Source organism: Sceloporus undulatus, chromosome 4 (assembly GCF_019175285.1).
Source record: "Sceloporus undulatus isolate JIND9_A2432 ecotype Alabama chromosome 4, SceUnd_v1.1, whole genome shotgun sequence".
Lineage (NCBI taxonomy): Eukaryota > Metazoa > Chordata > Lepidosauria > Squamata > Phrynosomatidae > Sceloporus > Sceloporus undulatus.
The window spans coordinates 5,492,047-5,519,833 of NC_056525.1; the positions used below are offsets into that span (position 1 = coordinate 5,492,047).

The 27,787-nt window shown below is 41.7% G+C and overlaps 1 protein-coding gene across 1 annotated transcript in view; it reads left to right on the forward strand.

Annotated features, from left to right (window-relative positions):
* Positions 1-7,407: 7,407 nt before the first annotated feature.
* Positions 7,408-27,787, forward strand: part of CSNK2A1 (casein kinase 2 alpha 1) — a 70,188-nt gene continuing 49,808 nt past the window's right edge. The window contains 2 exon segments of the mRNA XM_042463504.1: positions 7,408-7,533; positions 14,203-14,290. The gene's annotated coding sequence lies outside the window, so the exon portion shown is untranslated.

The following is a 27,787-nucleotide window of genomic DNA, read 5'->3' on the forward strand; positions in this document are numbered from 1 at the left end:
TTATATTAAGATTTTTTTTAAAATCAGCAAATGTTTTTTGCGTGTCCTCCACTTTTTAAAAAAAGTGTCCACCATTTGAAAATGTTGTCCTATATTTGTCCCAGTTTATTTATTTATTTAAATTCTTTTAAAAATATTTATTTATTTATTTTTTGGCTTCGGCCCCCCAGTTGTCTGAGAGACAGCAACCCGGCCCCCGGCTCAAAAAGGTTGCCTACCCCCGCTCTATACCATCCATATCTATATCTACAACACTCTCCACTCTCCCAATTAGCGTTTTAAGAAGATGAGCACATTTAATACAGAAGATGCTTCTGGAGGGTCAGAAGAACTCACTTTGCCAGATATATTAACATTAATGTGCTAGTCTTTAAGGTGCCACAGGGATTTTTATTGTTTTTTCTGCGGCAGATTGACAGGCCTAGACTTTTATTGCAACAGGTCAGGGCAGGAGGTAGATAACCTTTTTGACCCTGAGGGCTGCATGGCTGCTAGCTCAGGGCTAGGTTGGCTATAGTCCCATCCCAGCAATCCTTTATCTTCCCTTTGCCTAAACCTCTGCCAGCAGTCATGATAGAGGTATTTTATTATTTATTACAATATTTATATCTGGCTCTATATCCTAGGATCTTGGGACTTTCTAGCATGGAGCCAGGGCAGTTAAAGCGGTCTCAAACTGGATTAGTTCTGCAGTTGTGTTTTGGACCAAGGAGACCAGGGTTAAAATCCCTGCTCTGCCATGGAAACCCAATAACTGACCCTGGGCAAAAGTCACACTCTCTCAGTCTCAGAGGAAGGCAATAGCAGACCTGCCCTGAATCAATCCTGTAACGAAAACTTTAGGGGGTAAATTGGCTTTTGGGGTCCCCATAAATGGGAAAGGACTTGCACAGAACATATGACAGACCAAAGGTGCCCTCTAGTGGAGAACCTGGTCATTTGTAACATTTCCTTCCACTGGACGTTTCCCAATGTTAATTGTAGAGCAGCCTGCTTTTGTAACAGGCAAATACAGTCGGCCCTTCTTATACACGGATTTTTTATACACGGATTTAAGCATTCACGGATTGAAAATGTTCCAAAAAAGTATAAATTTACTTTGATTTTCCATTTTTTATAAGGGACACCATTTTGCTATGTCATTATATGTAATGGGACTTGAGCATTCACGGATTTTGTTATACACGGGGGATCTTGGAACCAAACCCCAGCGTATAACAAGGGTCCACTGTATTTATATATTAATATTTTATCACAGAATCTGTTTATTGCACTGCATTATCATCCCGCTTCACTATTACCATTTCCTCCTTGTTCCCTATCTATCTATAGCAATTTTATCTGTCAGTTGAGAGTTAATGTTTCATGAGTCCGATGAACTGGATAAAAGCGTATGCTATTGAAGGTAGAGCCCGCATGGTGTAGTGGTTTGAGAACTGGGCTGCAGCTCTGGAGCCCACAGTTCAATTCCCAGCTCGCCCATGAAACCAACTGGGTGACCATGGGCAAATCACAGGTTCTCAGCCTCAGGGGAAGGCAATGGCAAGCCTCCTTTGAACAAATCTTGCCAAGAAAACCCCATGATAGGTTTGCCTTGGGGTCAACATAAGTTAGAAATGACTTAAAGGCACACAACCACAAGCCTTTAACATCAAAAACTAACCAAAAAAATTCTCAGCACCTTAAAGACTAGGACCTGGGTGGGAATTGTACAATCCTCCTGCTATTAAGAGCCAGTGTTTGTGTAGTGCTTGGACTATATTAAAGGTGTCGAAGTCTCTGTGTTCTCTTTCCTTTTAACCATTTCCAGAGCAGTAGTGGTCTGAGCATGGGACTATGATGCTGGAGAGCAGGGTTCGAATTCTGGCTGGGCAACCTCTGGGTGACCTTGGGTCATAGAGAGAACAAGGTATTAGAAGTCACAGAGAGAACAAGGCAAATAGTGTAAGAATCCAACAGTGGGAAGGATTTTTTTTTTTAAAACATAGGCAGCAAGGGGAGATGTCCCATGGTCTTCGATGTCTCTTGTTAAACAAGATGAACTCAAACTACTAGCACAATAAAGCAAATACGATATAATAAGCATCACTGAAACCTGGTGGGATGAGTCTCACGATCAGGATGTAGTCATAGAGGGGTATAATCGTTTTAAGAGAAATAGTCCAAACAGGAAAGGAGGAGGAATCACATATATGTTAGGGATGTTTACACCTGAGAAGAGAACATGGAGGAATGGATTCAAACTACAGGAAAAGAGATTCCATCTAAACATGAGGAAGACCTTCCTGACAGCAAGAGCTGTTTGACAGGTGAGCACTCTGCCTGGGAGAGACAATCCTTCTTGGGAAGTTTTTGCACAGAGGCTGGATGGCCATCTGCCAGGAGTGCTTTGAGAGTGTCTCTCAAAGTACAGGATTCCTGCATGGCAGAATGGGGTTAGGCTGGATGGGTCTCTTCCAGTTCTATGATCCTAGGATTATTGGCTGTCCGTGGAAAATTCCTCATGTCCAATACTTTTTTGGTGAATTTTTGGTATTAGTGCTGCAACATATTGGAAGCCACTCTGAGTCCAATTTGGGGGAAAGTGTGATATAAATCAAATAAAGAAATAAATGAACAAACCAACTTTTAAAACCTGATTCAAGTGTGGGTTCTTTTTTCTTGTTCTGGAGATTCATGATAGACACTGTTGTAAATGTCACACATCTGTATCTATTGTCGTGGTTCCTCTGCTCTCCATTGGGTGGTCTCACTGATGCTCTTACTTAGGCAGCTGTGACCTTTGCCACAGACTTTTTTCTTTTATTGGTGACCTTTTTTCTTTCTTTCTTTCTTTTGCTTCCTCATTACCTTTTCGGTTAAGAGATTCAATATCCCACCCCCCTTTCTTTTATAATTATAGTGCTAAAGTGGTACAGCACTTTAGTACTATGACTCTAACCAAAAAAATAATAATAAGAAAACATATCCAGGGTAGTCATGTTGGCCATATAGCAAACTACAGTAGGCCCTCAATATACACAGACTTGCCATCCACAGATTCAAATATCTGCAGATGGCAAGCCCTTGTTGTTCCAAATAGCGGCCCCATGCACATGGCCGCACCGCCATTAGGGACAGCCTCCATTGTCCTGTGGTGGTGCGTGCATGCGGCCATACCTCCATTAGGGACAATGGAACTTGTACACAGGGCTGTGTACAGGTGGCACCACTGGGGATAATGAGGGCTGTTCCTAAAGATGGCATGTCTGTGCGCATACACCACCACTGAAGTTCCATTGTCTCTAATGGCAGCAAGGCTGTGTGCATGCGCAGCCATTGAGGGCAACAGAACTTGAGCATCCATGGATTTGGCTATCTGAGGCGGGTCTGGAATGGATCCCCCGTTGATATTGAAGGCTGACTGTACAATAACATCCAAAATCCACAAAACAATTATACCTTTAATTGACCAACTGAAATGCACAAAATACACAATGCAAGTTTTCAAAGCTCCACTGGCTTCTTCATCAGGCAAAATTGTTTGACACCCAGTGTGGATCATTTTTTATTTCATTCCAAGTCTGGTGGAGCTGCTGGCCAGGTAGGAAAGGGAGGCAACTCACCTTCCTGCCTGGAGAGCACACTTGCTACTGCTGCCACCCTGCAGATTTTCTAGGTCTGGCTGAGTTGCTAGCCAGGCGGGAAAGGAAGGAGACTTGCTTTCCTGCCTGGTCAGCATACCTGCCAAACCCAAAAGGCAACACCTTCCTACCAGCAGTGGCTGCTAGTAGGAATGGACTGCCACCACCATCTTGTAGCCTTTTATCCACTCAGCCAACACTCATGCCAGACCCACCAGCACCCACAGCTGATGGACGACAGAAGCATCCATCCTGGCAGAAAGGGGTGGCCAGGTGGGTCTTGGGATGGACAAGAGTGACTGCCTAACTTGGTATTCATCGCACTCTGTTACTTGCCACAGACTGCACCCCCAGTGATGTCCCTGTGGGTATGTCATGGTGGTCATATTTGGTAACAACAGTAGTTTCTCAACTATCTTTAAAGGCAGGCCCACGCAAAGAAGATTGCAAGAATTCCCTCTGAAGACAATCTACGCATGAGTAAATGAGGCTGGAAGCTTGGAGTCATGTTCTGTAGAGAGAGGGGACTCTAGAGAGGGGGGACGCGGCAACCTTTCTCGCTCACTCAGCAGCCATGCTGAGTGCACCACCCCACTGGGTGATACCCACCTCTGGAGTGTAACCTGGTGCAGTCCGCATCCCCCCTCCCAAGACACAACTGTTCTCTTCACTTAGCTTGGCCCAGTTCTTCCACAAATTGGCCAGTGAAATACCAGTAGAATTCCCCAGCAATGCCCTGATGCTTTGCTAAGGTGTGATAAGTGGCAGCAAGTTCTTTAAATAAAAGGTGGTCTCAGGGGGTCCCATCCGGCTCCGCAGGAGAGAAGGGGGACCCACAGAGAACCCTTATAGGTGATGGACGATCTGATGGCTGTGAAAGCCTTGCATCCTTCCAATGTCACTAAAACGGGTACCCAGCTTGTTGGGTACAATTAGCTTACACACTGTACACCACTGAGGGAGTGCTTAAGTGCACTGATAAGTGGTATAGAAATGTACTTGCTATTGGTATTGCTATAAAGTGCTCCTGGATATTGACGTCTAGGCTGAGCATTCTAGGACAGCCTCCTTTGTGTATATGACTGACCCTTCTATGAAATCATAGATTGCCGATCTTGCAATCAACAGAGTCAGCATCTTAACCACCTGAGCCACTGCATCCCATACCCCCGCCCTCCATGAATGTGGAAAACCCGCAAATAACAAAAACACTATGCCGCGTTACAGACCGCCCCTTTGGGGCGGCCTGTAGGCGCTCCTTTCCCTGCCGTATCAGGGCCTCAGCTGCCAGAGCGGCAGCCTCCGAGGCCCGCCGCTTTCCAGGCCGCTTCCCCACGGCCTGGAAAGGGATGTCCTTGGGGCTTCATGCACCAAGGACACCCGACGGTGGCGGGGAGGAGGAGAAAGGGGCCGCTCGGCCCCTTTCTCCCTTGCGTTGCTGGCGCAGCTGTCTAAAGGCTGCGCCAGTGATGCAAATCACGGAAGGAGCTCCATTTCGGAGCTCCTTCTAGCGCCGCAGAAAGGGCGCTCTATGCACTCTCGCGTGGTGCAAAGACGTCACGTCCGCGCCGCCCCATTTGGAGGTGGCGCATTCGTGATGTCGTAATGGCGGCCCCTATATGTATAGGGCGCTGCCATTTTGTATGTCCTGGGGATGTACTAGGGTTAGGTGTGTGCATAAGGCATGCACTTTCCCTAACCCTAGTACATCCCCAGGACGTATTTTACGCCCGTTTGTAACGGGCCTATGTTTTTGCCTTAGAGAACACCTCTCTAGGAATCTCTAGGTCCTCCAGTGCAACACTCTCCACTCCCCCAATAATAATATTTAAAATCTTTCTCTCTATACACTTGTCCTTCCATATTCACTAGGGTTAGGGGCAGAAGACCCCCGTGAATATGGAAAAACCACAAATAACAAAAACACCATGTTTTTACTGAGAGGACACCTCTCTAGGTATCTCTGGGTCCTCCAGTGCAACTCTGTGGTTAATGTCCAACAGATACTGACCATAGAACTGCCCTGGAGGAGCTACAAAGGCCTAGTAGAGCATTCTCTCTTTAACTTTTAGTTAAAGTTGACCATAGAGTTGCGCTGGAGGACCTAGATATTCCTAGAGAGAACATATTAATAAAATCCGTGAATAATCAAATCCACAAATATCAAAGCCGCAAATATGGAGGGATGACTGTATATCTTTAGCCCAGAACAGATGGGCCTTTTGTGATGCCCTCGTTACATACTAGGGTTGCCTGGGGGTGGAGCGCCCACAGGCCCTGCAACTCTCGCACGTGCCGAGGGCGTAACAATGGCGGCGCCCTCTGTACATGGGTGCCACCATTGTTACGTAAGCGCTGTGCGGTGTCCACATCACTTACATATGGAGTGCACCAGCGGTGCACTCATTACACTGCCACCTGTGGAGGAAAAACAGGTGCCGGCAGGCCTCCCTTTTTGGAAGGTCTGTACCATGCCTATATATCAATATATAAAACACTCTCCACTCCCCCAGTAATAATATTTTATAATCTCTCTCTCTCTCTCTCTCTCTCTCTCTCTCTCTATATATATATATATATATATATATATAAAACACTCCCCACTCCCCCAATAATATAAACACTCTCCAGTTGCCCAATAATATATACTGTATTATAATCTCTCTCTCTCTATATATATAGCTATATATCTATATATAAAATACTCCCCACTCCCCCAATAATAATATATATTATAATCTCACTATATATTTATATATCTATATATTTATATATAAAACACTCTCCACTTGCCCAATAATATATATTATAATCTCTCTCTCTATATATATATATATACTCTCCACTTGCCCAATAATAAATATTATAATCTCTCTATCAATATCTATCTATAAAACACTCTCCACTGCCCTAATAATATATATTATAATCTCTCTATAAATATCCATATCTATATATTTATATATAAAATACTCTCCTCTCCCCCAATAATAATATATATTATAAGCTCTCTTTCTCTCTCTCTGTCCATATATAACTCTTTCCACTTCCCCCAATAATAAAAATTATAATCTCTCTCTCTATATTATTATTATTATTATTATTATTAACCTTTATTTATGAAGCGCTGTAAATTTACACAGCGCTGTACATGCAATCTTTTTAGTTAGACGGTAAAACACTCTCCCCCAATACTATATATTATAAACTCTCTATACCATCCATATCTATATCTATATATACAACACTTTCCACTCTCCCAATTATATATAATCTATATTATAATCTCTCTCTCTCTATATATATATATATTATCTATATTATGATTCTCTCTCTCTATATATATATCTATATTATAATCTCTCTCTCTCTCTCTCTCTCTCTCTCTTCTAACTATCTATATCTAAAACTCTCTCCACTCCCCCAAAATGATTATATATTACTGTATAATCTATCTCTCTAAATATCTCTATATCCCTGTATCTCTCTATATTACATGTAAAACATTCTCCACCCCCCCAATAATATAGATTATAATGTGTGTGTGTGTGTGTGTGTGTATATATATATATATTATATTGAATATTTAAAAAACAAACCACTCTCCATTCCTTCTAAAAACTACAAAACCCAAGAGGCAAAGCGAAGGGAGGCTCCGGCGCATGCGCAAACCCTCCGCTCCTCCTCCAGTCCTCCGAGGGAGCGAGGACACAGAGTCGGGCGCCTAGAGAGGCAGTGCTGGTAGTAGTGGAAGGAGCGGCTTCCGCTTCCGGCCAGCCTCGCTCTGGGGTCCCTGCGGCTGGCGGTGGAGCCTTGTGCCTCCGCCATATTGTCAGTGTGAGGCCGGCGAGGGAGGAAGGAAGGAAGGCAGGCGGAGGGCCCGCAGCAGCCTCCTTCTCGTCCTCCTGAGGTGAAAGGCGGGCAGCGGTGGTCTGGAGCGGGGGCAGGGAGAGGGAGCGCCGTCCATGCCATGCCTTCTATTCAATTGTATCTGGTTGTTCCTTTTTGTTATAATGTGTGACTTGAGGCTGAGTCCTTTTAACGAGTTTAATCCCTTTCTCCTCAGGGCGAATTTCTGGTACGTCGTTGTAGGACGCTTCTCTGTGTGTGACTGTGTGTGTGTTTGTTTGTGTGTGTTTGTTTGTATGGGGGGGGAGATAGATATTAATAGCAATCATAATAATATTGAGAGAGAGAGGAATGAAACCATCTTATCAATAAATGTATTATAAAACAAGTGATGTAAATATAAATAAATTATAGCAGGAATAGATCTCTCTCTCTCTCTCTCTCTCTCTGTGTATATATATATATATATATATATATATATATAAAATAGCAATACAGTAACATATTAGCAGTAATGTAACTATGTGTGTATGTACATACTATATTATATACTGTATATAATAGCAGTAACATAACTGTATTTATAAAACTATGTCTGTGTGTGTATTTATATATATTATATATATGTATATTGTATTAGAAGTAATGTAACCGTGTGTATGTATATTCCATATTATATATATATATATATATGTTTATACATATACATATATATTAGCAGTAATGAAACTACTGTATATTAATGATAGCAGTAATATAACTATCTGTATGTATGTGTGTGTGTGTATATATATATACAGTATATATATATATATTAGCAGTAATATAACTATGTGAGTATGTATTTGTGTGTATATATATATATATATAACTATGTGTGTACATATGTATATTTCATATATATATATATATATATATATAATCATCTGAAACTAGGAGAGTCTCACCCCCCCTTTTTTTTTTCAAATGTTGGAAGTTGCTGTTAGGATAATTAATAATAGTTTCATTCCATTTTTCTTGGAACTTTTAGTCATGTTTATTTCATCGATGTCCTTTTAAATTGTGAACTGCTTTGGACTCACTTCTGTGTGTATCTAGGGGCAGCTGGATATAATGACAACAACACAACAACCATATCTCCTTTGCCAATTAATAGGGGGTGTGGGGGTGCTGTCATGGTGGGGAAGTGTCCCCCTCCCTTTCCTCCATTTTAGGAAGCTGCCTAGTTAGAATAATTAATAAATAGATTAATTCTATTTCCCTGTAAGCTTTTGGGTACGATTTTTCGTTGCAGTCTGTTGTCTTTTTCAGTTGTGAGAAAACGGAAAGTATGTGCTTAATGCTAATGCGTTTTCCTTGTCAATTGTGTGTCGCTTTGAGCCTCAGTTTTGAGGGGAAAGCTGGATATACATAAATATTATCATTGGGGGCGAAAGAAGGGGAATGTAAGGTATTGCATTTAGGGCGGAAAAATAAAATGCACAGATATAGGATTATGGGGGACACCTGGCTGAATGAAACTACGTGTGAAAGGGATCTAGGAGTCCAAGTAGACCACAAGTTGAAGATGAGTGAACAGTGTGATGCGGCAGCTAAAAAGGCCAATGCAATTTTAGGCTGCATCAATAAAAGTATAGTGTCTAGATCAAGAGAAGTAATAGTGCCACTGTTTTCTGCTTTGGTCAGGCCACACCTGGAATATTGTGTCCAGTTCTGGGCACCACAATTCAAAAAGGACATTGAGAAACTGGAGCTATGTGTCCAAAGGAGGGCAACTAAAATGGTGAAGGGTCTGGAAACCATGCCCTATGAGGAACGACTTAGGGAGCTGGGGATGTTTAGCCTGGAGAAAAGAAGGTTAAGAGGTGATATGATACCCCTGTTTAAATATTTGAAGGGATGTCATGTTGAGGAGGGAGCAAGCTTATTTTCTTCTGCTCCAGAGAACAGGACCCGGAACAATGGATGCAAGCTACAGGAAAAGAGATTCCACCTGAACATTAGGAGGAACATCCTGAGAGTAAGGACTGTTTGACAGTGGAACACACTCCTTCCTCGGAGTGTAGTGGAGTCTCCTTCCTTGGAGGTCTTCAAACAGAGTCTGGATGGCCATCTGTCAGGGATGCTTTGATTTGGATTTCCTGCATGGCAGATTGGGGTTGGACTGGATGGCCCTTGCGGTCTCTTCCAACTCTACGATTCTATGATTCTAGTAGAGTGGAGTCCTACATCCTCAGGTTTGCTCCATCACCTACTACACAACTTACTTTGATATTTCTCTGTTGTTACGTGACTGAATGAAGTGACCCTACAAAGAGTTATAGAAATGGCTGAAGTTAATTCACTGATATGAAAACACACACACACTAACACAAAAAATGTTCAAAAGAACACTAAAAGAAATCACACTGGGACATCAGCATCCACACTTAATGAAAGCTGAGTTACAACTGAATTGATAAAAAAAATGCTGAACTTGTGAAAGAAATTAGTGTGTGTGGTACAGCATTTTTATTATCTTTTACAAATTCAGCACCCACAATTGCATTATGAACAGGTATAACATTGTAAGCCAGTTTAATGCAGGCCTTTGGAGGACGAGTTGAGGGAAGTGCCCCTGCCTTGGCTGTGTGGGGAGAGATTGGGGATCAGCTCTTCTGCACCCACAGTCCTGACCCTTTTAATGCCTGGTCAAAAGTCTCTCCTTTCCTCAAAACACCTCCCTGTGAAGGAGCTTCCAGGTTAGAGGAACAAAATAAGTGAGAGAGTGGTTCTGCCCTCTTCCAACTGTATTAATAAATATGGCTGAGTTCCCTCTCCATTGGTGGAAGTGTGGTGTGGTTGGGGGACGAGATCCCAACATGAATGGGATGTTGTTCATCCTCTACTAGGAAGGGTATGGCTCCTCTACTTCCATCCCCGTTACTCCCATGTTCTGTTTTCTAATGAAGGCTCCCACCCCCCCCAAAGATAGGAATTTGAGCACCTTCTCTATCGGTTGGGGTCTGTGTGGGAGAGTTCCTTTTTTGTTGGTAGTGGGAGGCAGGAGAGATTGTGGGTGAAGTTAGCAATGCTTTTTTTGAAGGTTTATGTTGTCTGTCTGGGAGTACTGGGGAATCTTATTTCAAAGTATCTCTTTGTATGGAATATCTCATTAGTCTTATCATTGTGCCAGATAAGAGGAACCAAAAAAAGGTTTCTAGGTTCTAATCACTAGAGTTAAATGTGTAACCTCCATCAAATGTATTGGTATTGTTCTTGGTTAGGAGGGGGGACTGGCAAAAATTACTAAGTGCCACCATCAGATATCTAGACAGTTTGATTCCCTCCTCCGTCAGATATTGATTGTGTAGTAGATAAACTAACTTACAGTGTGTAATCTTCAGTTGTATTGATTGCCTATTTCAAACTTGTGGGTAGGCAACATTGCTAAATATGAAGCTCTCTTCACCCATTGTACGATGTGGTATGCTGCCTCATTTCTCTACACTGAAATGTCTTCATTTATAGTAGCAGGCATGAGGAGAATCAAGAGAAGATGGCCTTTTGTTGTTGTGTAGTGGAGAGTGTAATTTGCTAAGCTTTTTTCTTCTCTCCTTTTAAAAACTCCTTCCCCTTTTGCTACCATTACCAAAGAGGTACCTTTCTGTATTTAGTTTTCAGTCCCTACAGAAGCATGAGCTGCTCCCTTTCTCCCACTGTTTTAGGTGTGCCATACCCTTCCCATACCACCCACATCTGCAAGTAGCAGTAGCTTGGTGGTTGTGAGAACAGACAGTGGACTGCAGAGCTTCTCACTGTACTGTAATAAGCAGGGTAAGAAGAAAACAGCAAACTATATGACTTCCTTCGCTATTAACATAATTTGCTTTTGTTGCGTGTCTTCAAAGCATTTACGACTTATGGTGCCCTAAGGTGAATGAGATTTCCTTGGCAAGATTTGTTCAGAGGGGTTTAACTTTGCCATGGCCTTCCTCTGAGGCTGAGAGAGTGTGACTTGCCTATGGCTACCTGGTAGGTTTCCATGTCCCAGAAGGGATTTGAACCCTGATTTCATGGAGTCAGACCACTATATGTGGCGGTGATGGTGGCTGCTGATAATAATAATAATAGTAGTAGTAGTAGTAGTATGAGGAGTAGGAGCCCTAGTGACACAGTGGTTAAATACTTTTAATGCAGCCTTAAGGTTGTGAATTCAATCCCAGGGCTCCAAGGTTGACTCAGCCTTCTATCCTTTTGTAGGTTGGTAAAATGAATACCCAGATTGTTGGGGGCAGTTTGTTTACAGATTATAATTAAAATATATTATAATTATATAATTATATAAAAATAAATTAAAATTAAATTAAAAAAGGACATTGTGAAACTGGAGTGTGTCCAAAGGAGAGTAACTAAAATGGTGAAAGGTCTGGAAACCATGCCCTATGAGGAACGACTTAGGGAGCTGTGGATGATTAGCCTGGAGAATAGAAGGTTAAGAGGTGATATGATAGCCCTGTTTAAATATTTGAAAGGATGTCATATTGAGGAGGGAGCAAGCTTGTTTTTTGCTGCTCCAGAGAACAGGACCCGGAACAATGGATGCGAGCTCCAGAAAAAGAGACTCCACCTCAACATTAGGAAGAACTTCCAGAGAGTAAGGGCTGTTTGACAGTGGAACATACTCCTTCCTTGGAGTATAGTGGAGTCTCCTTCCGTGGAGGCCTTTAAGCAGAGGCTGGATGGCCATCTGTCAAGGATGCCTTGATTTGGATTTCCTGCATGACAGAATGGGGTTGGACTGGATGGCTCTTGTGGTCTCTTCCAACTCTACGATTTTATGATTCTATAAACCACTTAGAGAGTTCTGAGTTCACTATGAAGTGGTACAGAAATATAAATGCTATTGTTAGTAGTAGTAGTAATAATATAATATCCTGCCTTTATAATAATAATATTCTGACTCTGTGTGACTTGCAAATTAAAATGGTTGCGGTATAATTAAAAGCATACAAAAAGTCAGCGTTAAAATATAATTAAGCTATAACCCCATTAAAACATATGCTTTAAAAAGACTTTAGAAAACAATTAACACAGTACAATTTAAAACAATACAGCAGACTTTTAGAGCCCTTTTCTTAAAAGCCTAGCTTTTGAGATGGGATTGTGCAAAGGAGAATTATCTTCTTAGTGTGAAAGTCATCTCCAGGGTTTGTGGAAAGCATGGTAGCAAAAGGGGAAAGCTTGTCACAAATAGGCATGCACCTTCCTCCGTGAGTAATGTAGGTTGGACTGTACTCTCTCCCCTGTAGTTCAACTGACTTTCCCTTAGTCAATTTAGAGTGGTGTCCTATGTAGGTTTCTAGGCCACCCGACCTTTAAGAGGGAGGCAGGGTTTATGTCTTTATCTTCTTTTCTGTTTAATTTGAAATCTGGACCCTGGTCTCTTACTGAATAAAGCTGAGAGGGAAATCAGTGTGGATGGCTCATGGTTTCTCATGACTTAAAGAGTCATGAGGATTTAAAAAACAAAAGGATTTTTAAAAGCAAATTCAATCCCTTGTGCTTGCATTAGTGACTTTTATAATGGATAGTTATGTTCTGAAATATTTCAAGCTGCAAAACAAATACAGATAAGAATTTGAGAAAACCTTTTAAATCACAAATGTCCCATTGGGTTTCACAAGCAAGGTAAACCTGGGAAACTCCCGGTAGGTGTTCAGCATCTTAAATTATTTGCAGAGAAGAGGTTTATTCCCTGAGGAGCACTTTTCTTTCTTGCTGCTGATAGAAGTCAGCTTTCAAATTCTTGATTAGAATCATTAGCTGCCGCCAGAATGGAGTTGCACAAAACAACCTCAGCTTTTAAAACCCTTCTATGAAGACCAAATCAAGCCTAAGTTACTCACAAAGCATGCAGGGTGTTACAGCCCCACTTTGTAACAGATTGCTTGTTAATAAGCATGGGAAGCTTTGTGCAAAAAAAGCTTTAAAGAAGGGGGTTGGATAATGCTTTTGTATCTTACGGGGTGCCTCATAATCCAGAATATAACGCAGCAAGGCTTGGAAATAACTGCCATGCTGTCTCTGAACTCCACCTACAATCATAGAGTTGGAAGAGACCACAGGGGCCATCCAGTCCAACCCCATTCTGCCATTTAGGAACTCACAATCGAAGCATCCACGACAGATGGCCATCCAGCCTGTGTTTAAAGACCTCCAAAGAAGGAGACTCCACCACCCTCGGAGGGAGTGCATTCCACTGTCGAACAGCCCTTACTGTCAGGACGTTCCTCCTAATGTTGAGGTGGAATCTCTTTTCCTGGAGCTTGCATCCATTGTTCTGGGTCCTATTCTCTGGGGCAGCAGAAAACATGCTTGGTCCCTCCTCAATATGACATCCCTTCAAATATTTAAATGAGTCTACTATATCACCTCTTAACCATCTCTTCTCAAGGCTAAACATATCTAAGTCTCTCCTCATAAGGCATGGTTTCCAGACCCTTCACCATTTTAGTCGCCCTCCTTTGGACACACTCCAGTTTCTCAACATCCTTTTTGAGTTGTGGTGCCCAGAACTAGACACAGGATTTTAGGTGAGGCCTGACCAAGGCAGAAGAAGAAGGCCTGGCTGCTAGAGCCAACATAGGCAGTTCTAACTAAATTAAGGATATTTTTTCCCCTGTGTATCAATACTTACTGTGGCAGACTTACTGAAGTTCAAGTTAATCATCACAAACATTTTTTTCAGAATCTCTCCATAGACTGAGATTCTCAGAAGCCCAGCTCTGCAAGATGAGAGACAGCTACTTGTGGAATGCCATTGCTCAGCCTTAAAGGTTCGCTCCTGTTGGTTTCTTCTCCAGTCTTGACTTTAATTACAAAAGTTGCATGCTGGGCTCTTAGCAAGTGTGCCTAAATTGTTTGCCACAGTGGATCATAAAGTGTGAAAAATAGGGTGAGTGAGTGAGAAATGCCCTCTTGAGATGTGTTAGCATTCCTCCTAGAGATGATGTTCACACTCTCTGGGGGAAGTGGGGAGATGGCACAGCATTGAATTTGCAACTGCTTATTATAGTGCAAATTCAGGAAGCTGCCTTTGGAGCGCTAATGGTTAGAAGGGCATGTTCTAAATAAAAATAATGGTTTGAGGTTTTTCTACTTAATTCACATTCTTTCCTCTTCCAGTGATACATTAAATCATAAAAAATGTCAAATAAATCAAATACTTTCCTCTCTATGCACTTTTGTTGTGGTGCTGTGTGGAAGGAGATAGGAAAAGTAATGTTCTCTGTTTGTGTAACCTTAAGGGAGACTTATTTTAAGACAGCGTAGAGATTATTGATTTTCTGTGGTGGGTTAGGACCCAAAAGTGGGTCACACTGTGACCTGAGCTGACTTTGCAGGAATGTTTTGAAGACAACTTTGTAAGAGAAGCGAGTCATGGACCAGGAGACAAGTAAAAAAATTACAAATAAGGCTGAAGAGAGTACTAAGAGTTGTGAAGAAGAGCAGAGGACACAGCAGATGCCCTTTGGATAAATAGCATGTAACAAAATGTACAAGATTTAGCAGTAGCTTGTTTTTAACATGTGGGCACCCAGGCTCTTAACTAACTCATATATGAATAACATTGCTCCTATATTGAAAATAAAGATTAAAGTAGGAATCTAGTTTTGAAAGAGCTGAAGATTATGGATCCTAGTGGCATCCTGACACTTAAAAAAGTTAATGGCTTTTTGGTGAGGGAGCTGTTGGAAAGGTTTTGGGTTTAGAGCCATCAACTTCCTATGCAGTTGACTTTGAAAATCCAAAGGTAGTGGTGCAGAATCTTAAAAGTGCGGCAGTGCTGTTGACGTTAGGAGTCTTTTCCAGAAAGAGCACTGCTCTTCTGTTTTCAGTTAGGGATATCTGCACTTGTCCTGGCTGCTAAATCTTCAGCTTGGTTAGTTTTTTTAAAGTACAGTGGGTGCTTGGTATCTGGGGTTTGGTTCCAGGACCACCCATGGATGCTCAAGCCCCATTGAATACAATGGCATAGTAAAATGGTGAACCTTATATAAAATGGCAAAAATCAAGGCTTGATTTTGGGAGTTTATATATTGTAAAAATATTTTCAAGCCATGGATGCTTGAATCTCTGTATAAAAAAAATCGGTGGATATGGAAGGCTGACCGTAATAACAGAGAAAATAAGCAATATTCTGATGAGAGAGGGAAAATCATATTTGATGATTTCTTGTCTTTGTAGGTTTCTAGGCATGAGTAGAGGTTTATACATTCAGCCTGGTTGCTTTTGTTGGTATTTAATTGTCCAAATGTTTAAAGGATATTTTGAACATAAGAGATTTGTTTATCACCAGTCCACAAGTTGAAACACTTTTAAATATTGCAGGTGTTTTTTTAAAGAGTTTGATAACTCTTTAAACTCTTGCTCAAGATCACCTGGTGGTTTCTGTGCTGGACTGGGGGATTGAATCTTGAGCTCAACAGTTGCCCAACGCTTAAGCCATTATACTATGCATAGTGCTACCTATGAAATTCATGAGATTGCCATAAGTCTGTAGGTTGCTTGAAGGCTCACTCGTGCGCGCACACACACACACACTTGTCTAAATATTATTGAACTTAAAATCATGCTTTGTAATATTTCTTATTGTTGGCCCTAATTTTGTTTGTGAGCTATTGAAAATGTCTCAGGTTAAAAGGTTGAAAACTTTAAGACTAAGTTATGGTGTCAAAGGTTTGGTGAGTAACTTCTACATTTAGCCGTTCACCTAACTGCTTGAGAGTGAGCATCTTCTGTCTGGGTGAGTAGTTTGTTAAACCAGTTGATCCAGCTGCCTTGTAAGGTGTGTCTGGGCTAGTGAAAGCCACTTAGCTTCTGTGTAAGCAGCTGGAAATGGTAGCCTGGGTGAAACATGCCTTGGTTTTTACAGAAAAGCAAGAGTTAGGTGCTAGTCATTGATGATGGATTGGGCCATTTCTTAAGAAATGACCAACCCTGGTAGCTGCTGGAACCTGAATTTCCTGAAGAGATTTCCTCTTCTTACATGTGAGTGAAGGTGCTTTTCTATAAAGAATCAAATCATTGGATTTCTGGATTCAGCAGCAGTAAAAAAGCAGAAGGCTGCACGCTCTGTAGAGAGGTTTTGGAGGCTTATTACATCTGTTATAAGGAACAATATCTTAAATCGCCAAACAGATCTCATGCACGGAAGCTGGCTTAGATTTGCAGCTGGATTTCTGTGTCTTTATGTGAAATTAAGCCCTATTGTGTTTAGCAAGTTGATTGTAGCCTTCTCATGGCTCAAGGCTTTTGGTACAGATTAGGTGTTCTGTTGAAGGAATGTTACTGATTCAGTACAAGATTCTTGTTTTAATTTTCAAAGCCCTATACAACTTAGGCGCCCTTATCTGCTTGCTCAGTGTGTATTCCTTTTTACTAGCTCACTTGGGTTCTGCATTCTGTTGTTGAGTTTTGTTTTGTTTTTGTATTTTATCTGAATAATTTGTTGTACAATTGTATTCTTTTATTTTATATTTGTATTACCCCTTCCCTTTCCTGTATACAGTCGTCCCTCTCTTTGTGTGGACTTCAAATCCACATCCCTCGCTTACTTGCGAGAGGCAAATGGAGGGACTTAAAATGAGGCGCGCCCACAGGGGTGTGCCGCCATTCCAACCAATAGGGCTTGAATATTGGGGTTTTTGTTTTCACGGGGGGGGGGGGGTCTGGAACAGATCCCCCACAAAAGTGGAGGGGTGACTGTACATATTTTAGATTGCATGCCTTTGGCATGGCTCAGTGTTTTTGGTTGTTTCTGCTGTAAGGTGCCACATAAATTGATGGTACTTTTAAAATAAATGATAACAACCAAACAACAACAACAACAATTCTCCCCCTTAAGCCTGAAGGTTTAAGAGAAAGCATTGTACATTATTGGAAATAACTTCATTTTGCTGTTGAATATCAACTTCATCTTACTTTTTTATTTTATTTAACCTCTCTCGCCTCTTTGATTTGCTGACAGAAATTGCATTGAATCATAGGTCCAAAACACACTACAGAAATAATCCAGTTTGAGACTGCCCTGGCTCAGTGCCAAGGAATCTTGGGAATTGTAGTTTATTGTGACACCAGAGCTCTCTGACAGAGAAGGCTAAATGTCTCACAAAACTACAGGTCCCAGAATTCCTTAGCATTGAGCCAGGGCAATTAAAGTGGTCTTAAACTGGATTGTTTCTGCAGTGTGGACCCTAGATGCCATTTTTCTCTTAGAACCATTTAAGATGAGGGTTGGTTATATAAAAAAAGGATCAGCTGAAAAATGAGGCTGGTCTCCACATGCTTAATGATGGTCTGAATTTACCCTTAAAAAGCCAAACACATTTTGGCCTTTGCATAAACTGGTTAGCCTTCTTCATGGGCTACATTACAAATAAACACACACACACACACATATATATATATACAGTGCTACCTCGGGTTACGAAATTAATTCGTTCCGCCGCTCCATTCGTAACCCGATACATTTCGCAACCTGAAAAGGCTTTCCGTTAGCGCTGGAAAGCCGCTGGCCGCGCTTTGCGTTTGAATTTCGCGCCGAAAAAATTTCGTAACCCGAAAAAAACATCGTATCCTGGAACAGTTTTTTCCAATCTAACTTTTTCGTATCCCGGAAATTTCGTAACGCGATCAATTCGTATCCCGGGGTACCACTGTATATATTAAACTTAAAATCTTTTTACAAAAGGTCAACATAAATAGAAATATTATACTGTACTTATAAATAGTAGTTTAGTATTAGATTATAGTGGGCTCTCCACATTCGTTGTGGTTAGGGCACAAGACTCCTCTGTGAAAGTGGAAAAAACGCAAATTAAAAAAAAACAAACCACTACTGTTTTAGCTGAGAGAACACCTCTCTAGGAATTTTTAGGCCCTCCATTGCAACTCTGTGGTCAACGTCCAGCAGTAATTGACCATAGAATCATCATGGAAGACCTACAAATGCCTGGAGAAGTGTTTCTTCCTTTTCCTAGGAATCTCTAGGTCCTCCGATGTGACTCCATGGTCAGCTTCTTGGACAGTTGTCCTGAAGGACCTAGACATTCCTAGAGAGAACATGTTAATCAAATCCGCAAAAAGTCAGAACCTCAAATTTGAAGGGCCAACTGTACACATATTAAGAGAGTGCAGTGAAGACCTGTAGGCTGTGGTGTTTTCTAACAATTCTAAATGGGAGCTTCAGTTGCCTGAGAAAATCCCTTTGATACAACATGTGCTGGGTACCCTCTTTCAGTGAGGTGTTTTGAAAGTATGTAGGACTCCCTTTTTGAGTTCTTATTAAAACAGTTCTGTTTTAACCTGATGAATTGGCCATAGCAGGGGAGATTGTGTCTCATTGCTCTAGGATGTGAACTATCAAATCTGAGATAGGTATTGGCACCAGTGGATAAGTAAACGATAGTCTCTGAATAGTAGCCAAGGAAGGATCCTTCAGCAGATTTCTTTTCAGGAATGCTGAACTGCCTTCTCTGCTTGAGTATGTGTGATATTCCATGATCACTGCAGAGGTCAACTGTCTGAGGAGGCTGTAATATCACACACACAGAGACACACACAGGTGGCTCTGCCATCATTTAACTGTCTTCATTCTGTCTGCAAATTCACACTAACATAAAGTTGAAATGTAGAAGCGAGGCTTAAAAAGGCATGAACTAATAAGTTTTGCTGTTGGTGTGTGCTGTCATTCCCTACTTCAACTGAATAAGTACTAATATGGAAAACAATTTTCAAAACCAGACGCTGTATTCTGCAAAGTCCCAAAGCTGGCTTCTGTCACAGTCCTGAATGGGCTGCTGGCAGGAGTGAGTTTTTCCCGACTCCTTTTTGTGGCTGGCTTTGGGCCACCTTAGGCAGCCTCAGTGCGGCTTCTGGGTGGTTTGGGATGTGCGTCGTTTGAACGCCACACCACGTGACAAAGTGTGCTGCTGACTGATTTAGCTCTTGATTTACAACAACACATGGTAGATTCCATTATGCCAGATCTCTGTGTGAAGCCTTCATCCATACCCCTCATCCATGCTTCTGGATGATCCCTCAGCCTTTCCAACAGTAATCTTGTGGCACAAAAAGAGATAGATGCATCTCTATTATCAGATTGCACGCATCACTTGCTGTGAATGAAGAATGGGCTAGCCCCTTTCTCAGAGAAAAAGGAGATTTGAGAGGGATAAAAATGGAAAGAAAGGCCATGGCCAAGAGAGATAGGAACATATGCTGGCCATGGCCCCTTTTTATTTTAGCTATTCCCACGTGTGGCACGCAGCCCCTGGAGGGTTGTACAAAAACGATGGCAATGCAGTGCTCCAGCTGCAAATGTTTCCTGACCCCTGATCTGCAGTTCTGCATTTGGCTTGCTCTTTTGTGATGTGAAGCATCCAAATAAATTTTCTTGGACAGTATGAAAACGACAGTTCTGCCATCTTTTGTACAGAAAAAACCTGGGTGTTCTGCATTTGAGGGAGCTTAAAGATGTGGTATTTGTCAACATTTCCCCTTAAAGCAGTTTGTGGATGTGAGCACTAGTCCCCCTGCCCTTCCTGTGGTACTGAGGGATTTTTGTCATTCTATAGAATGACAAAATAAAAACATGCAACCCTTTAGATTTTCTTGGATTGGAACTCCCATCGACTCTAGTCAGCATAGCCAAAGCTAAAGAGTGATGTGGGTTGTTCTACAACATTTAGAGAGCTAAACAGTTTTCACCCCATCATAAAATGAGAGTTCTTTCATTTCCATTGAAAATGTTTTTAACTCATGTGGTTGCAGTATTTTTATTTATTTATTTATATCCCACTCTTTCCCCAGGACTGGGACTCAGAGCGGCTTCACAGCAATTAACAAACAAACAAACAAACAAACAAACAGTACAATTAAAACATTTTAAAAAATAAATAGATAGCAGTAGCAGTCCTGATGGTGGTGGTTGTGGGGGGAATGTACAGTACTGAAATCATATGGGAGGCATGTTGCTGTGGTGGTTCTGGAAGACAGCCTAAAGCAATGGCAGACAGTGTGTGTTTTATGTCATCTTGAATACAGAAGCCTTCCAAGCAAAGCCCGTTTGCTTTTAATATCCACACTGCATTTGTGAATCTGGCATAATTTGCAGATCCTGCAGCAGAATGTGTTCCTGTGGTATGTAATAATGAAGCTGTTTCACATCTCATGCTTAATTTGTTGGAGAACTTTCTAATGCTGGCGGTGACGGTCCATCTTGCCATGTTACATGCTTGCAGAAGGTTGGTTCCTTGTGTCACAACCTGGAGATGCAGGAGTCTTGAACTTGCAAGAAGTATTTAGTATGGGTGTAAAAAAATACTATGGACCCTCCTTGTCGTCAGACTTGCCATCTGTGGATTTGAACATCCACGGATGGCAAGCCTGTGTGGGAGGGGAAGAGGAAGAGGAGGAAGTGGCAGGGGCGAAGAGGAGGCAAGAGGCGTCAGGGCAAAGAAGAGGAGGAGGGAACCAGGAGGAAGGGGGTAGGAAAAGGAGACAAAATGCGGTGGGGGTGAAGAAGAGGAGGTGGGGTAGCAGGGTGAAGAAGAAAGAGCAGGTGGAGGCAGCAGGGGCAAAGAGGAGGAGGAAGATGTAGCAGGTGATGGAAGGGCTGGAGGAAGAAGAGGAGGCAGCGAGGTGAAAAGGTGGATGAGGAAGAAGGAGTCGGGAAGAGGGGTGAAGAGGAGGAGGAAGGAGGTGGGGCAAAGAAGAGGAGGAGAAGGAGGTAGCAGGGGTGGAGAGGAGAGGAGGCGGCAGCCTGTTGCTGCCGGCCGCGGTGACATCAGCAAGGCAGGCTTCAGGGGGCTGGATTGGCAACGTGCCATTGTCCCCAATGATGGTGTGGTCATGCCACTATTGAGGAAATGGGATTTTTTTTTTTGCCCCATTTCTATTTTTTATTTAAGTTCAAGCAACTGGTGACAATATTCAAAGCCTGAAACAGCTGGAGTTGTTCAACAGTACAGGACCTCAACACTTGAAGAAGATTTTCTTCTTATAAAATACTAAGATCTGCAGAAGGGTTCTGTCCCTGCCAGAGGGGGAAATACATTGTGGGATGATGTGAGACAGGGCCTTCTTTGCTGTGGCCCCCCAGTGGTGGAACACAGCCCTGATTAGCACCAGGAAATGGGATTTGAGCATCTGCGGATTTTGGTATCCATGTGGGGATCCAGAATGAGATAAATAATTTTTTTAGCTTTCATTATTAGACCACTGAGTGCTAAGAAATAGAATCTGGGATTTATTTCAGGCACCCAGTTGGAAATTTAAGTAAAAGATTTCTAACATCACTGGTTTTTTTTTTATCTGGTAGGGATAGACTGGCTGTGGGCATAGATAAATTCCACCAGCACTGCCTTTGTCCTTGTTTAGTCCATGGAGTTTATGATATGATGGCAGAGAATGGTAAGGAGCACTGCAGCAATTCAGAGCAGCATGTAGCAAGTGCAGTAGATTTGTGCTTCTGCACATGTTTTCCTGAACCCCTTTAGCTGTCAAACCTCTGGATCTTGTGCTTTACAACACTAATCTTCAAAATGTGTTGGCAGAACTTTGTGATATCTCAAGAAGCTGGTGGTGGGTGGGAGAAAGCTCCAGCAGTCTGTTTGGATTCATGCCCCTCCCTACACCAAGCCTGAGAAATATTTTGGGGCCAGATGCTGCCTTCTAGATGAAGCTATCTTATGGGCTTGTTGGAAGGATAAAGAAGGAGGGAAGATCCACCTAGAGTTGAATAAAAAATATGTAATGAATGAGAATATAAATCATGAAAGACAAATCTATGCAGAGTTCAGAGACATAGCCATGTTAGTCAGGAATATCATTATGCAAAGGAATCTTGTAGCGCCTTTGAGACTAACTGGGCAAAAGATGTTGCATAAGTTTTCGTAGATTTGATCTAGCCCCTCAGATGCATGGAGTGAACAGATGCACTCCATTAATCTGAAGGACCAAGGCACGTTACAAACGCGCCAAAGGGACGTGCTAAGGGCTGAGAAGGGCCGTGTTCGGGTTGAGAAGGGGTGTCACTTCCTGATGCCCCTCAACCCTAATACGAACCGAGTCCGTACAAAATGGCGGCGCTTGTCCACATGGGGGGCACCATTTTGACGTCGCAGATGCGTAGCATCCGGACATCACGCGGCGGAAGTGACGCTGCGAGTGTGCGACTAGCGCCTCGTGGCACCACTTCCAGGGCCCAGAAAGAAGCCCCATTTCGGTGCTTCTTTCTGGCTGCGCCTGGGAACCGCGTGGTTTGGCTGCTGCGGTTCCCGGACGCCGCAACGGGCGGTGGCGGCAGACCGCCCATTTTGGGCGGTCTGTAACGCGCCTCAGTCTGTGAAAGTTTATGTAAAATCTTTTGCTCAGTTTGTCTCAAAGGTACTACGAGATCTCTTTGCAATTATTCAACTTGAAAACATAAAGTTGGAAGGAATTTTGGAAAGCATCTATCCCAACTCCTCTTCAGAGAGGAATTGCAATGCACAATTCTGCAATAGCATCTGAGGATAACTCGTATAGGTTGCAGAACATGGCTTTGTTGCAGAGTGTTGATTTGCTATAAGGAATTCAGAGTAACAGTCATGCTGGGACGAACCAAAACAATTATTGAACTACGTGTTAGTAGTACAGGGCAGATGGAGTTAGATGTCCTGTGGGTTTTAGCATCAATTTTACCCACTCCCACAATTTCATACTGTATAGAAGCTGAACATTTCCTTTTGCAACAGTCTTCATGGATTGGGTGGATGAAGAAAACCAAGATGGATTGTTTGGGTTAAATTTGAGTTTATGAACAGCCAACTGGTTAGAGAGAATTTGTTGTGTCCAAAGTTGCAGGTGAAGAGGGGATGGCTTTAGAAGATCATAATGTAGAAATATGTCAGCAGCCATCTTAACACAGTCCTCTATAAATGAGCCAAAGGAGTCTCAAGAAAAGGTGTGCAGAACAGCTTGTTTCTAGGTTAGGGAAATAAATAAATTGGGAAGGTTGTTTGCAGGGCCTGAAATTAGATGCATAGTGCTTTGTGTGTTTGCATAATGGCTTTTATGCGCTCAAAAATGAAATAAATTAGTCTTTCATGCTTTGCCTCAAATTGATCATACATTATTCACAGGGAACTCTGGTTTGTTTTGACCATTCCTAGCCAAGCATTTGACAGGCAAGATGAATTGATTTTTTAAAAATACTGTTTAAAGTCAAGTTACCCATTTGTACTTTCAGATACATCATAAGCAGAAGACATATTAATTGTTCAGTATCATTAAAATATGTTTTTACATGTAAGCTTAGTCATTTTCAGGTGTTTTTAGCCTGCTTTTCAGGGTCTTGTCTTTCACAGGGCAATTTACAACATCAGTACCAAATAACAATATATTAAAATTCCAGATTATTAAAATGGTAGAATAACAGCAATAGAACAATTAAAATTCGAAGCAGCAGCAGAGACGTTAAAACCATAGCACCATAAAAATAGAAAAATGCTATCTTTTGTAAAGATAAATAAAATATTTATGGAAAGACGTTCCTATATTTACCCTTCTCACAAATAATTTTTTAACAGGGCGACGTCTGTGTAACAATGTGTACAGGATCAGATCATTGCAATTCCTGGTTTCCTTTTCTCCATTCTTTTTATGGGAATGAGTATTTTATTTCAGTTTGACATTAGGGATGACAAGAAGAGACAAAACAAGTCTCTTTGTTGTGCCAGGGCTGATGGTTTCTTCCCTTTTTTACTGGGCTTTTTTCATTCTCTAATTGGCAAATCTAAATACTGTATTAAAATTTAATATTTGTTTGAATAAATTGTACTTTTAATATTCCAAACATTATACTTTATGCCAAACCAAATTAGACGTAATGCATTTATGTTCCTGAAGTAACAAACTGTTTTTCAGTCTGTAAACAGTACTAATACAGCATTTTTCTTTTCATTTTCCCCAAAATTTCTGTTTTTCTTTTTACAAAAACCTACAGTTTTTCCCCTATATGTTCAGAACATCCAGAAATTTTACCTAAAGCAGGGACTTGGGTGTTCATCTAAAAGTTTAGGCAGGTCAAGAGCCAGTGTGGTGTAATAGTTCCAGCGTTCAGGTGACCAGGATCCCTGTTTGGCCATGGAGACCACTGGGTGAGTTTGGGCAAGCCACACTCTTTCAGCCAAGAAAACCTCATGATATCTTCACTTTAAGGTTTCCATAAGTCAGAAATGACTTGAAGGCACACAGCAACAACAAGCATGCTGATAGTTACTTGGCCAAGCTTTCTTACCCCTCTGGCTTTTCTTTGGGAAGAGGGAACTTGGCTTGCTGCCTAAAGAAAGAAACACCACTTAGTATGTTTAGAATGGGGCCTTTGGGGGTATGTTTTAATTGCCTTTATTTGTACATTGCTTCAAGAATCCATTTAGATTGGCCAGTGACATATAAATAACTTAAGTTTAAAAAAAGTAATATTAGTTAAAGCTGTAGATCCCAAAAGTCTGGCTCATTTTGTTCCAGTAAATATATTGGCTGCTACTATTGGAAATTTCCAGATCACCTTTAAGGGCAACCTCACATAGAGTCATTAATCATTTTATAGGACAACAATGTGCCAGCACATTAATGCTACCTTTCCCTAGATAAAGGCACAGCTAATAGACGGTCCAAAGCTGGTTTTGAGTAAAACACAACAATACATTCTATATTAATACAGTAATGTTAAAATGCTGCCTAGTAGGCATATCTGCTCATGATTTCTGTTGCACTTTATTAGTGTGTGTAATTAGAGATAATTTATGAATACAATACACTTCCATTGTATTTTTATTTCAAAACATGGTTTTTGTCCTGTCTCTCCCTATTTTTCTGTTTTGGGAGGCTTAAGTGCTTCTACAAGTAAGTTAAGAGAGGACTGTGTTCCCTGTGAAGTAGAGACTAAGTCCTGAAAATTAGTGGATCATAAATATTTATAGTCTTGAGAGAGCTGAACAAATTTAGATCTTTAGGTATAGTCAGCTGCTATTAATGGTGGAGTCCAAGACCATTCAGACTAGTTCATTTGATTATTGTGAAGAGAGATGTGTTCTCCCAAGACCTCTGCTAAGTAGTGATAAACCGCATCAGCTTGATTTGGTTTGGGCTTGCAAGACTATTAATGAAATAGCATAGTTTTCATGAGAACTGTAGGCAGTGTAACCCAAATGTCTTCTTTCCCACACAGTTCCCTTTTCATTAATACCACTGAGGGAAGACAGGCATTAATTAACTCTTATGAGAACAGGTATTTTACCAGACCAGTTATAGTCCCTTGTTTTTGAGAGACTATATTGAGCGTGGTTGATGAGTAAAATATTTTGTCTTTCTTGCTGGCAAGCAGTATCTTCAGGAATTTTTGCTATTCCTATGGAAGCTTTAAAGGTTAATGTACACACACAGCTCTAGTCTAGGCCAGGGATGGGCAACTTATGGCTCTCCCGATGTTGTTTGATTGCAACTCTTACAACCCGAGCCATTGGAGAGGGCTGATGGGAACTACAGTCTGATAACACCTTGGCAGTCACAGATTACTCCTCCTGGTCCAAGTAATTCTTAAATTACAGTTGGCCCTTCATGTTTGCGGCTTCAACTTTTGTGGATTTGATTATTTGTGGTTTTGGTTAATATATTTTCTGTAGGAATCTCTAGGTCCTTGCCGTTTGTCCACATTCATGGAGGTCCTTCAGTCCTAAACCCAGTGAATGTGGAGGGACCACTATAGTAATTTACTAATCCAGCCTCTGTTTAAAAACCTCTAAAGAAGGAGACTTCACTAGCAAGGGAGGTAGCACTGTCTCCAGCATTGGCAGTTAATTGTGTTTTCTAATAAATTTACTCTTTTAACCATATTAGACAGCATTCTTAATTATACTGAGCAGTTCTATGGGGGAGAGCCAGTGTGGTGCAATGGTTTCAGCATTGGGCTGCAGCTCAGATGACCAGGGTTCAAGTCTCAGCTTGGCCATGTAAACTCACTGGGTGACCTTGGGCAGGTCACATTCCCTCAGGCTTGGAGGATAGCAATAGGAAACCCCCTCTGAAGAAACATGCCAAGAAAACCTCCAGATATGGTCGCCATAAGCTGGAAATGACTTGAAGGCAGACAACAACCAAGTTCTATGGGTGATCCTGTCTCCAGTTTTTGCATTTGGTTAGATCATAGAATCGAAAATCATAGATTCAGTCTAACCCCATGCAGGAAGATACAATCAAAACACTCACAAACCTCCAGAGAAGGAGAACCCACTACACTTTAAGGCAGCAGTCTCCAGCTTTGGCAGTGAATCATGTTTTCTAACAAATTTTAACAGTTCTACAGCACATGGTAATACTGTAGCTAGTAATTCATTAAAAAAAGAGCATGCCATCCTTTTGTAGTCTCCATACTGGTTTAATAAAATGGATAGCAAGCTTTTTCCCACTTGGGGTCAAACTGCCCCTTTCAGAGTTTTAGCTGCCCTTAGAAGATAAGAGTCTCTATAAACAAGGGATAAAGAAAGGAAGCAAAAATAGAAGCTTATATCTTCTAGTGAACACAAGTTACTTGCTGGTGGCAGAAGAGTCTTACTGGATTTTTTTCTCTCACATTGATGTCCATCACTTGCATCTCAGACATTGTGAAGGCAGGAAACAGGCCCAAGGCCAACTAGTGAGTTTATGGCAGATGAGTTTGCAACCACAGCCATCTTGATTTGTAGTAGCTGAGTTACTGTCAGAGAACATAGCATAAATGTTTCACAGGTGGAACTACACTATGGCTCTCCCCCCCCCCCCAGCCATTTAATAGCTGTTGAAGAGCAAGGAAGAGGGTCTGAGAAGTGTGTGGCTATGTCCCCATAGCCCGATGCAGGCCAATGCATAGATATAGGATGGAGGGCACCTGGTTTAATGAGACTACATGTGAAAGAAATTGGGGGCATACTTATCAAATTTGCAGATGACACCAAACTAGGGGGAGTAGCTAGTACCCCAGAGGACAGGATCAAAATTCAAGATGACCTGAATAGATTAGAAAGCTGGGCCAAAGCTAACAAAATGAAATTCAACATGGAGAAATGTAAGGTACTGCACTTAGGGCGGAAAAATTAAATGCACAGATATAGAATGGGGGACACCTGGCTAAATGAAACTACATGTGAAAGGGATCTGGGAGTCCAAGCAGACCACAAGTTGAACATGAGTGAACAGTGCGACGCAGCAGCTAAAAAAGGCCAATGCAATTTTAGACTGCATCAATAAAA